A 12,571-nucleotide genomic window follows, 5' to 3' on the forward strand; every position below is an offset into this window, starting at 1 on the left:
TATAATGCTATAAAATGGATACGTAAATGAGATGGAACCATAGGATGAAACACGCAATATCAGCGTTTCCCCTCCTTGATGTTACGCATCGCGAGGCAAAGAAAATGGCGTCTGTGAGAAAAAATTCGAGCTTGTTCGGCTGCCGAAATGTCCCGGATGTGACTTTACTCTCTGTCAGTGTTATTGATATTTAAAGGGTCATGAAACCCCAAAACACTTTTTTTGAGATGTAAACAGATATGTATAGGCTGCACATCATTGAAAACACTAAGGGTACTCATTAATGGTATGCATATGTGAAAATAGTTATTTTTGCATTTTTCAGAGCGATTTCTGTCTTCCGGTTTGAAAAGTTTAGTCGGAGCAACGTCACAAATGCTGACGTCGGCACGGCCTTTTCGGCCCAAGTATGGGCAGCTGGGCACATGCTGACGTCGACCGCTCCGAGCGATTCTCGATATATATTCATGACATAAAGCTCATTCAGTCCAATCCCTGCGCTGTAGTATGCATACAAGATAATTTAGTTAATATGCATGAGACAGTCACTTCTGTCAGGCTCGTCTTCCATCATTATTGTAGAGATATGGTGGGGAAGTTTTGGAAGCAGCGTGCGGAAAAGTCACGGAGGAAAGCTAGGCGTTGTGCTGATACGAAGTAACGTAAAGGGCGCCGAGCGAGCTGTAACCGGCGCCGTCTGTGGAAGCCTTTGCTACAAAGGCTCGGTAAAGTAAAATTCACCTGAGGAATCGCACGCCGAACCTGCAAGCGTTGACTATCTATGTCAGGAGTGCAAAATAACCAATCTGTAATCTGTAGGCTAATGAACAAAAGCCACGTCCTCTCCGTTTTATTTGTCGTCACAGCCATGCACTAAACCGCATGTGTTCGGGCTCTTAGTGAAACAGTGTGATGCATATTTGGACAAATATAGATTTAGCTGCCGAGTGATAGACAGCGCGGATCGTCACGGCAATGCGCGGTCGAGACTAGCCTCAAACCTCTTCGCTTTTACCCCGATCTAGAATTACACATCTCTTATCACATCGCATGTTGGGTGGTTCACGTTCTCTTATCACGTCGGCGCGTTGTTCATCTTGCCAAACAGCGTGCATATTTGGACAAATATAGTTTTATCACGTTTGCAAAATATTTCGTCATGCAGAATAACATTTATTTTCATTTCTCACTGAATTATGCTGGTTTGAACTTTGAAGAGCTGAATGATTTGCGATCTCTGCTGCACGCCACTCATAGCTCTCTCATTCGCTGTACTCATCCCTCATTTAATCTCTCTGTGGTAAACAATGCCAACGTGAACCAAGAACATGTCTCAGAACCGCTCAGCACCTACTGACACTCCCCTATTTATGCAAACATTCCCTCTTTCCACACAATACCATCCCACCTTTTCACAGTCGACCACTCCCCTTTTAACAAGCTTTTTCAAATCGAAGGTGTGAAAAAACACCGCTGCAGCAGGGGGGTTTCATGACCCTTTAACTCTGAATATGTTCACCAGCCAGAGAGTGCGGTTTACACTAGCAGTGTTAATTCAACACCAGAAAATTAACTCTTTACTCTAAGAGTCCTTAACACCAAGATTTTGACACTGGAGATTTTGCTGTGTGGGGTGATACATTGACATGACTAAATGTAATGACTTTAAAAGAGCTTAATGTAAGACTGTGGCTTAATATGAGGTAGATTAATGTATATACTATTGTTTATTTATTTATTTATATATTTTATCAGCTTTTAGTTATTTAATTAGCCATAGATGTAAAATACTAGATTAAATAAATATCTGTAACTTAAACCATTAGAGTTAAAAAGTTTTAGTAACTTATTTCGATTGAGGTTTGCTTACAATAATACGTTTTTTAAGCTGAATTAACTTTTTTGGTAACATTAAGTAAAATGAACTTATTTAATTTAGTGATTTTCACTGTTAGGTTTTACAGTGCACAAACGCATCGATTTGAATCAGGAGGCTCTATTAACCCATCAGAGTCGTGTGGAGCATGTTATTTGACGGACAGCTGCATTTTTTATGGACTTCAAACACAACTACAACTACTGCTGGGATTAACGTTAGCCTGGACTTTTTAAATATAACTCCGATTGTATTTGTCTGAAAGAAGAATGTCATATACATACATGATAACTTGAGGGTGAGTAAATCATAGGCTTGGTTTCATTTTTGGGTGAACTAACCCTTTCAGCATTCATTTTCAACATTTAGCAAGGGCATATGGCAAATCTTCAGCAATAGATAAAGGCTTAAAGCAGGTTGGAACTGTTTTTCTTCGCGGAAGCTTTGCATAAGAGCTAATACAATATTTAATCTCAAGACAATATTTTGTGTCTAATAATTATTTATTTGAGACTAGTAGCCGTGTAATAAGCGGGATAATGTACACCCAGCCGTAAACCCCTTCAGAGTGATGCACGACCCCTCCGCCGGCTGGGTGTACATTATCGCCTACATATATGCTGCGCAGTAACCAAAATTAGAATAACTTTAAAAAAAATGTTAACTGAAATAAATATACATAAATATTAGTGCTATCAAACGATTGTGATTAATCGCATCAAAAAAAGTTTGTCTTTAATGTGTGTACTTTGTGTAATTATTATGTATATTTAAATACACACACGCATGTATATAATTTATGTAATTTATGCAAATATTTCATAAATTTATACATGTCTGTTTGTGTGTATTCAAATATGCATTATAATTAAACACAGTACACACACATATATTATGTAAACACAAACTTTTATTTTAAATGTGATTCATCGCTATTAATCGTTTGACAGCCCTTATTAAAAATATTAGATGTTATTTGACTGAAAATATTGTCTTGACACGTTTTTTTTTTTATTTTTTTTTTTTTTTATTATGCAAACAGACAAGTACAATATTTACAAAAGAGAAGTAAGATGCAAAATACAAATACAAGGGCCAACAAAACATAAACATGCCAGTACGATGTGTGCGTGTGTATGTATGTGTGTGTGTGTGTGTGTGTGTGTGTGTGTGTGTGTGTGTGTGTGTGTGTGTGTGTGTGTGTGTGTGTGTGTGTGTGTTTGTGCGTGTAACTGGTGTGGGAGTGTTAATGTATGAATAAAGAATCATGTAGGGAAGTACAACAGACATAACCAAAAAATATATGTGTATAAATAAGGTGACAACAGCAATAGTAATAGCAATATTAATAATAATAACAATAATAATGATAAATCCAATTAATTAGAAATGACAAATAGTATTAATAGTATTATCAGTAGTAGTAATGACAAACATATATACAAATATACTCTTTTCATCCGGAACCGTCTTGACACGTTTTTGTCACATATTTCACAGAGCATCATCCAATTATTACTTTGGAAATAAATGTGACTATTTTTTTATTTTTAATCCACTTCTGTGTTTACTTTTAGCAGTTTATTTAAATAAATCAATTGACGGGTACACACATACCCGCTATGCACAGTATTATATTATATTATATTATATTATATTATATTATATTATATTATATTATATTATATTATATTATATATATTATATTATATTATATTATATTATATTATATTATATTATATTATATTATATTATATTATATTAATTATATTATATTATATTATATTATATTATATTAATTATATTATATTATATTATATTATATTATATTATATTATATTATATTATATTATATTATATTATATTATATTATATTATATTATATTATAGGTGTCTTCACCACTTATCAACCTTATACTGGTGTAAAAATTCTCATCTGAGAAGAGAAGGGAAAATCTAAACAGACTGGAAACACACACATCCACACACCCTTTTTAACATTCCAGTCGTGCTCTTTGTGAGAGTGGGAAACCTCTCTCTCTCTCTCTCTCTCTCTCTCTCTCTCTCTCTCTCTCTCTCTCTCTCTCTCTCATTGATTTTGGCTCCGTCTCCGGGCCGGTTGTAAAGTGCTGATGCAGTGCTTTCCGCCAGGAGGAGATGATTAACATTCAGAGGAATTATAGATCGCTGCTTTCCCTTCATGCGCTCTGTGCAGCTGTAGTTGTTTTGTGGCCCCTGTGTTTAGCAGCCGTTCATTTATTGCAGCATGATGCACTGGTGCCGATGCAGTCTCTGCGCTGGAGCACACAGAGGTCACATTCAGAATGAGGTTGTGCAGATGTGTGTGTGTTCAGAACAGACAGACCAAACTAATGTTGCTTGTACTGTAATAGATACAGTAGCTCTGTTGCTCCCTGGTTAGACAACATTATATGTGATGCAAAGATTATTAAAAAAGGTAATTAATACTTTTTAATCCTGCTTTTATTCAGCAAGGATGCATCAAACTGACCGAAAGGGACAGTAAAAACATTTATAATGTTATAGATTTATATATAGTGCTATTTGAACTACAACTGATAGTTATAAGAAATGTTTTTTGAGCAGCAAATCATCATATTAGAATGATTTCTGAAGGATTATGTGACACTGAAGACTGGAGTAATGACATCACAGTAATGTTACATTTAAAAAATGTAAATCAAATATAAACAACATTTATTTCAGAAAGAACTTTCTTAAGCTGCACAACTATTTAAGTAAAAATGTTAAAAACAAAATTGTATTTTTAATATTATTATTATTATTAGGGGCCAAGCCCCCGAAGGGGCTGTAGCCCCTATTGGAATTGTTAGTATACTTTATTATTATTATTATTAGGGGCCAAGCCCCGAAGGGCTGTAGCCCCTATTGTAATTGTTAGTTTTCTTATTAGGGGCCAAGCCCTGAAAGGGCTGTAGCCCCTATTGCAATCGTTAGTTTACTTTATTATTAGGGGCCAAGCCCCCGAAGGGGCTGTAGCCCCTATTGGAATTGTTAGTATACTTTATTATTAGGGGCCAAGCCCCCGAAGGGGCTGTAGCCCCTATTGGAATTGTTAGTATACTTTATTATTATTATTATTATTCTTTTTCTTCCCACTGGGTTCCTATGGCAGCCCTATGAACTGTAAGTAGGAAAATGATGAAATTTGGCACACTTGTAGTGATGCTTATGAAAAGTAATTGGTCCAAATTTGGTGTCTCTACAACCAACTCTATAGCGCCACCACCAGTCCAAAAATTCAACATTTAAACATTTATAACTTTTGATCCCTTTGATACAGAGAAATGAAACTTAGTACACCTGATTCCTCTCCTCATGCGGATCACATTCATTTCCTTACATTAAGGCTCCGCCCATTACAGTAACAGCCATTTTGAAAAGTACAGTATTCAGTTTTTTTGCTACTCCTCCTTCAAAGTTTTTCCGATTTTGTTCAAATTTGAAATAAATAATCTTTGGACTGAGCCGCATAGACATGACTAAACAGATTTTTTTTATTCTTCTTTGTTCAAAAGTTATGATGTCATGAACTTAATGCGGTCGACCCAAATTTTGTTCTGAGGCTGTATCTCGGCCAAACTTTGATCAATCAAAACGAAAATTGGTACGCTTCATCAGACCCATGATCTGAGGGTACATGCCAAAGTTGGGAACAGCGCCACCTAGGGGTCATGAGATATGAAAAAAGGCTATTTTTGCCCATAACTTCTGAACACTTTGTCAGAAAATCATAATTTTGGTATCTATGGATTCCCCGTGTCATGCCGAATCTGTGGATACCGGATATGTTAGCATCGAATGAACCACGTGACCGCCATTTTGAATTTTGTCATAAATTGCTATATCTTTTGAAATATTTGATATATCTGCACAAAATTTGGTATGGGTGACCGTCAGCATGTCCCGAACGTACCTGAGAAGTTTCAGAACAGCGCCACCTAGTGTTCCCGAGATATAGGAATTTTTGCTAAAACGTTTATAACTTTTGAACACTTTGTCTAAATTTAATATAATTTATGTCATTTTGTTCCCTGGCTTATGCAGATTCCGACGATATATCATTTGTCATTTTCCAAACATGTTACTGTCCGCCATATTGAAACAAGGGAAAAACAGTTTTTTCACTACTCCTCCTACAAATTTTGTCCAATTTTGTCCAAATTTGGCTCAGACGATCTTTGGACCGAGCCGCACAGCAATGACTGAACGGATTTTTGATATTCGCTACCGTTTCGGAGAAATCCGTCTCTGAAGTTGACCTTGCCTGTGTTCGTGTCTTTATGCTAGTTAGCTTAGCATTCTAAATGGTTATTTGCAAAATATGCTTCTGTTTCAGATGCTGAGTCATTCTGAGATTGAACTAAACAGAACTTTTTAAATATTAAATGCTGTGCATTTCTTTGAAAAAAAATCTTCATTTTGAGTCGACTCTCATTAGAACAATGGAACTTCAGCAGGTGTTTGAATACAAGGCTGGCCGGTGGCGCAACAAGATGAGCAACGGACACCACGCCCAGAGGTTATGGGTTCGAGTCCCGTGGGGGACAACCTTATAAAGGTGGCTCTGCATTCGGCGAAAGCCCCTTCTGGGGCTTGGCCCCGTACAACTGCTTGCAGTTCTTGTTATTATTATTATTCTTTTTCTTCCCACTGGGTTCCTATGGCAGCCCTATGAACCGTAAGTAGGAAAATGATGAAATTTGGCACACTTTTAGTGATGCTTATGAAAAGTAATTGGTCCAAATTTGGTGTCTCTACAACCAACTCTATAGCGCCACCACCAGTCCAAATATTCAACATTTAAACTGTTATAACTTTTGAACCCTTTGGAATAGAGAAATGAAACTTAGTACACCTTATTCCTCTCCTCATGCAGATCACATTCATCATCTTACATTAAGGCTCCGCCCATTACAGTAACAGCCATTTTGAAAAGTACAGTATTCAGTTTTTTTGCTACTCCTCCTTCAAAGTTTGTTCGATTTCGTTCAAATTTGAATGAAATAATATTTGGACTGAGCTGCACAGAAATGACTGAACAGATTTTTTTTATTCATCTTTGTTCAAAAGTTATGCTGTCGTAAACTTAACGAGGTCGACCCAAATTTGGTTAAGAGGCTGTATCTCGGCCAAACTTTGATCAATCAAAACGAAAATTGGTATGCTTCATCAGACCCATGATTTGAGGGTACGTGCCAAAGTTGGGAACAGCGCCACCTAGGGGTCGTGAGATATGAAAAAAGGCTATTTTTGCCCATAACTTCCGAACGCTTTGTCGGAAAATCATATTATTGGTATCTATGGATTCCTCGTGACATGCCGAATCCGAGGATACCGAATATGTCAGGATCGGATGAACCACGTGACCGCCATTTTGAATTTTGTCATAAAATGTGATATCTTTTGAAATATTTGACATATCTGTACAAAATTTGGTATGCGTGACCGACAGCATGTCCCGGATGTACCTGAGAACTTTCAGAACAGCGCCACCTAGCGTTCCAGAGATATAAGAGTTTTTGCTAAAACGTTTATAACTTTTGAACACTTTGTCCAAATTTGATATAATTTATGTCATTTTGTTCCCTGGCTTATGCAGATTCCGACGATATATAATTTGTCATTTTCCAAACATGTAACTGTCCGCCATAATGAAACAAGGGAAAAAATGTTTTTTTGCTACTTCTCCTACAAATTTTGTCCAATTTTGTCCAAATTTGGCTCAGATGATGTTCGGACCGAGCCGCACAGAAATGACTGAACGGATTTTTGATATTCACTACCGTTTCGGAGAAATCCGTCTCTGAAGTTGACCTTGCCTGTGTTCGTGTCTTTATGCTAGTTAGCTTAGCATTCTAAATGGTTATTTGCAAAAAATGTCTTCCGTTCCAGACATGAATTACTTCTGAGAATGATTTAAACCAACTTTTAAAAATATATAATGTTGTTCATTAAATCAAAAATTCTTCATTTTGAGTCGATTTCTAATTTGAACTATGGACATACGACATACCGACAAACACGTGTCTTCCCTGTGGCGCAGTGAGATGAACGTCAGACACCGGATCGCGAGGTTATGGGTTCGAGCCCCGTGGGGGACAGCTTTATAAAGTTGTGTCATTTAGTGGCAAAAGCTGCGGTTCTGCCTTTAAAAACTCAAGCGTTTATAAAATTAAACAACCCATTGTATGAGTGGCATGCTGTTTAAAGCAACCGGCTAAAGCTTTGAAACTTGGTCTGCTTCAGCGGACCCATACTCTCAGGATCCATACCGATGTCGAGCCAGAATGGGTTCTGAGGCTATATCTCAGCCAAACATTGATCAATCGAAAGTAAACTTGGTCCGCTTCAGCGGACCCATACTTTCAGGATCCATGCCATGTTTGGGAACAGCACCAATTACAGGTCAAATCCAGTGTTTATTAAGCTTTAAACCTTGTGAACCGTATAATGAAATTCATGATGGAAAAAAAAAAACATGCATCCAAAATATCTAAATAGCCTAAGACAAAAGCAACAGGGGCTTGGCCCCTAAATAGCTGCTAGCAGCTATTATGGTCTAGTTATTATTATTATTATTAGGGGCCAAGCCCTGAAAGGGCTGTAGCCCCTATTGTATCTGTTAGTTTCCTATATTATTATTATTATTCTTCCTCCCCCATGGGAGTCAATGGCAGCCCTATGAACCGTAAGTAGGAAAATGATGAAATTTGGCACACTTGTAGAGATAGTCATCAATAGTAAATGGACCAAATTTGGAGTCTCTAAGACCAACTCCATAGCGCCACCACCAGTCCAAAAATTCAACATTGAAACTGTTATAACTTTTGAACCCTTTGAGGTAGAAAAATGCCACTTAGTACACCTGATTCCTCCCATCATTTTGATCAAATTTCATATCTTACATTAAGACTCCGCCCATTACAGTAATGGCCATTTTAAAAAGTACAGTATTCAGTTTTTTCGCTACTCCTCCTTCAAAATTTGTCTAATTTTGTCCAAACTTGGCAGAGAGAATCTTTGGACTGAGCCGCACAGAAATGACTGAACAGAATTTTTTGGACCCTTGGGAAAAAAAAAAGTTATGATGTCTCGAAGTTAACGAGGTTGACCCAAAATTGGTTCTGAGGCTGTATCTCGGCCAAACTTTGACCAATCGAAACGAAAATTGGTAAACTTCATCAGACCCATGATCTGAGGATCCGTGCCAAAGTTGGAAACAGCGCCACCTAGGGGTCATGAGATATGAAAAAAGGCTATTTTTGCCCATAACATCCGAACGGTTTGTCAGAAAATCATAATATTGGTGTCTATGGATTCCTCGTGTCATGCTGAATCTGGTGATATAAGATATGTTAGGATCGGATGAACCACGTGACCGCCATTTTGAATTTTGTCATAAAATGTGATATCTTTTATAATATTTGACATATCTGCACACAATTTGGTATGCATGACCGTCATCATGTCCCGAATGTACAAGAGAAGTTTCAGAATAGCGCCACCTAGTGTTCCAGAGATATACAATTTTTTGCTAAAACGTTTATAACTTTTGAAAACATTATCTATATTCTATATAATTTATGTCATTTTGTTCTCTGGGTTTTGCAGATTTCGACGATGTCTCATTTGTCATTTTCCAAACATGTGACTGTGCGCCATATTGAATCAAGTGAAAAACAGTTTTTTCGCTACTCCTCCTTGAAATTTTGTCCAATTTTGTTCAAAATTGGCTCACATTAAATATGGAGTGAGCCGCACAGAAATGACTGAACAGATTTTTGATATTCGCTACCGTTCCGGAGAAATCCACCTCTGAAGTTGAACTTGCCTGTGTTTGTGTCTTTATGCTAATTAGCTTAGCATTCTAAATGGTTATTTGCAAAAATGTTCTTCCGTTCAAGACATTAATTACTTCTAAGAATGATTTCAAGCAAATTTTCACAAAAAATATATAATGTTGTTCATTAAATCCAAAAATCTTAATTTTGAGTTAATTTCTAATTTTAACTATGGACCTATGGCATGTCAATGAACGCATGTCTTCCCTGTGGCGCAATGAGATGAGTGTCAGACACCGGATTGTGAGGTTATGGGTTCGAGTCCCATGGGGGACAGCTTTATAAAATTGTGTGTAATGCTGTCATTTAGTGGCAAAAGCTGCAGTTCTGCCTTCGAAATCTCAAGCCTTTATAAAATTAAACAAACCAAAGTATGAGTGGTCTGCTGTTTAAAGCAACAGGCTAAAGCTTTGAAGATTGATTGGTCAAATTCAATGTGTAGTAAGTTAAGTTAAGTTATGTTGTTTAAGCATGTGAATTGGGCAATGTACAAAAGTTTCCTAAAAATATCCAAAGTCCAAAAAAGCCAAAAAGAGCCATAATGGGCTTGGCCCCGCAATTGCTGCTAGCAGCTATATTTATTATTATTATTATTAGGGGCCAAGCCCCGAAGGGCTGTAGCCCCTATTGTAATTGTTCGTTTTCTTATTATTAGGGGCCAAGCCCTGAAAGGGCTGTAGCCCCTATTGTATCTGTTAGTTTCCTATATTATTATTATTATTCTTCCTCCCCTATGGGAGTCAATGGCAGCCCTATGAACCGTAAGTAGGAAAATGATGAAATTTGGCACACTTGTAGAGATAGTCATCAATAGTAAATGGACCAAATTTGGAGTCTCTAAGACCAACTCCATAGCGCCACCACCAGTCCAAAAATTAAACATTGAAACTGTTATAACTTTTGAACCCTTTGAGGTAGAAAAATGCCACTTAGTACACCTGATTCCTCTCATCATGCTGATCAAATTTAATATCTTACATTAAGACTCCGCCCATTACAGTAATGGCCATTTTAAAAAGTACAGTATTCAGTTTTTTCGCTACTCCTCCTTCAAAATTTGTCTAATTTTGTCCAAACTTGGCAGAGAGAATATTTGGACTGAGCCGCACAGAAATGACTGAACAGAATTTTTTGGACCCTTGGAAAAAAAAAAAGTTATGATGTCTCGAAGTTAATGAGGTTGACCCAAAATTGGTTCTGAGGCTGTATCTCGGCCAAACTTTGACCAATCGAAACGAAAATTGGTATGCTTCATCAGACCCATGATCTGAGGATCCGTGCCAAAGTTGGGAACAGCGCCACCTAGGGGTCATGAGATATGAAAAAAGGCTATTTTTGCCCATAACATCCGAACGGTTTGTCATAAAATCATAATATTGGTGTCTATGGATTCCTCGTGTCATGCTGAATCTGGTGATATAAGATATGTTAGGATCGGATGAACCACGTGACCGCCATTTTGAATTTTGTCATAAAATGTGATATCTTTTATAATATTTGACATATCTGCACACAATTTGGTATGCATGACCGTCATTATGTCCCGAATGTACATGAAAAGTTTCAGAATAGCGCCACCTAGTGTTACGGAGATATACGATTTTTTGCTAAAACGTTTATAACTTTTGAAAACATTATCTATATTCTATATAATGTATGTCATTTTGTTCTCTGGGTTTTGCAGATTTTGACGATGTCTCATTTGTCATTTTCCAAACATGTGACTGTGCGCCATATTGAATCAAGTGAAAAACAGTTTTTTCGCTACTCCTCCTTCAAATTTTGTCCAATTTTGTTCAAAATTGGCTCACATTAAATATGGAGTGAGCCGCACAGAAATGACTGAACAGATTTTTGATATTCGCTACCGTTCCGGAGAAATCCACCTCTGAAGTTGAACTTGCCTGTGTTTGTGTCTTTATGCTAATTAGCTTAGCATTCTAAATGGTTATTTGCAAAAATGTTCTTCCGTTCAAGACATTAATTACTTCTAAGAATGATTTTAAGCAATTTTTCACAAAAAATTATATAATGTTGTTCATTAAATCCAAAAATCTTAATTTTGAGTTAATTTCTAATTTTAACTATGGACCTATGGCATGTCAATGAACGCATGTCTTCCCTGTGGCGCAATGAGATGAGCGTCAGACACCGGATTGTGAGGTTATGGGTTCGAGTCCCATGGGGGACAGCTTTATAAAATTGTATGTAATGCTGTCATTTAGTGGCAAAAGCTGCAGTTCTGCCTTCGAAATCTCAAGTCTTTATAAAATTAAACAAACCAATGTATGAGTGGTCTGCTGTTTAAAGCAACAGGCTAAAGCTTTGAAGATTGATTGGTCAAATTCAATGTGTAGCAAGTTAAGTTAAGTTATGTTGTTTAAGCATGTGAATTGGGCAATGTTCAAAAGTTTCCTAATAATATCAAAAGTCCTAAAAAGCCAAAAAGAGCCATAATGGGCTTGGCCCCGCAATTGCTGCTAGCAGCTATATTTATCTGCACAAAATCTCGTATGCTTGACCGATAGCATGTCCCAAACGTACCTGAGAAGTTTCAGAATAGCGCCACCTAGTGTTCCAGAGATATAAGATTTTTTGCTAAAACATTTATAACTTTTGAAACCTTTGTCCAAATTTGATGCAATTTATGTCATTTTGTTCCCTGGTTTATGCAGATTCCGCCAATGTCTCATTTGTCATTTTCCAAACATGTGACTGTCCACCATATTAAAACTAATGGAAAACAGTTTTTTCGCTACTCCTCCTTCAAAATCTGTCCAATTCTGTCCAAAATTGGCTCAGATGATCT

General features: G+C 37.0%; 1 protein-coding gene across 34 annotated transcripts in view; it reads left to right on the top strand.

Annotated features, from left to right (window-relative positions):
* Positions 1–12,571, top strand: part of rims2a (regulating synaptic membrane exocytosis 2a) — a 307,760-nt gene that overhangs the window by 187,835 nt on the left and 107,354 nt on the right. The window lies entirely within an intron of this gene.

Source organism: Pseudorasbora parva, chromosome 7, assembly GCF_024679245.1.
Source record: "Pseudorasbora parva isolate DD20220531a chromosome 7, ASM2467924v1, whole genome shotgun sequence".
In the NCBI taxonomy this organism is placed as follows: domain Eukaryota; kingdom Metazoa; phylum Chordata; class Actinopteri; order Cypriniformes; family Gobionidae; genus Pseudorasbora; species Pseudorasbora parva.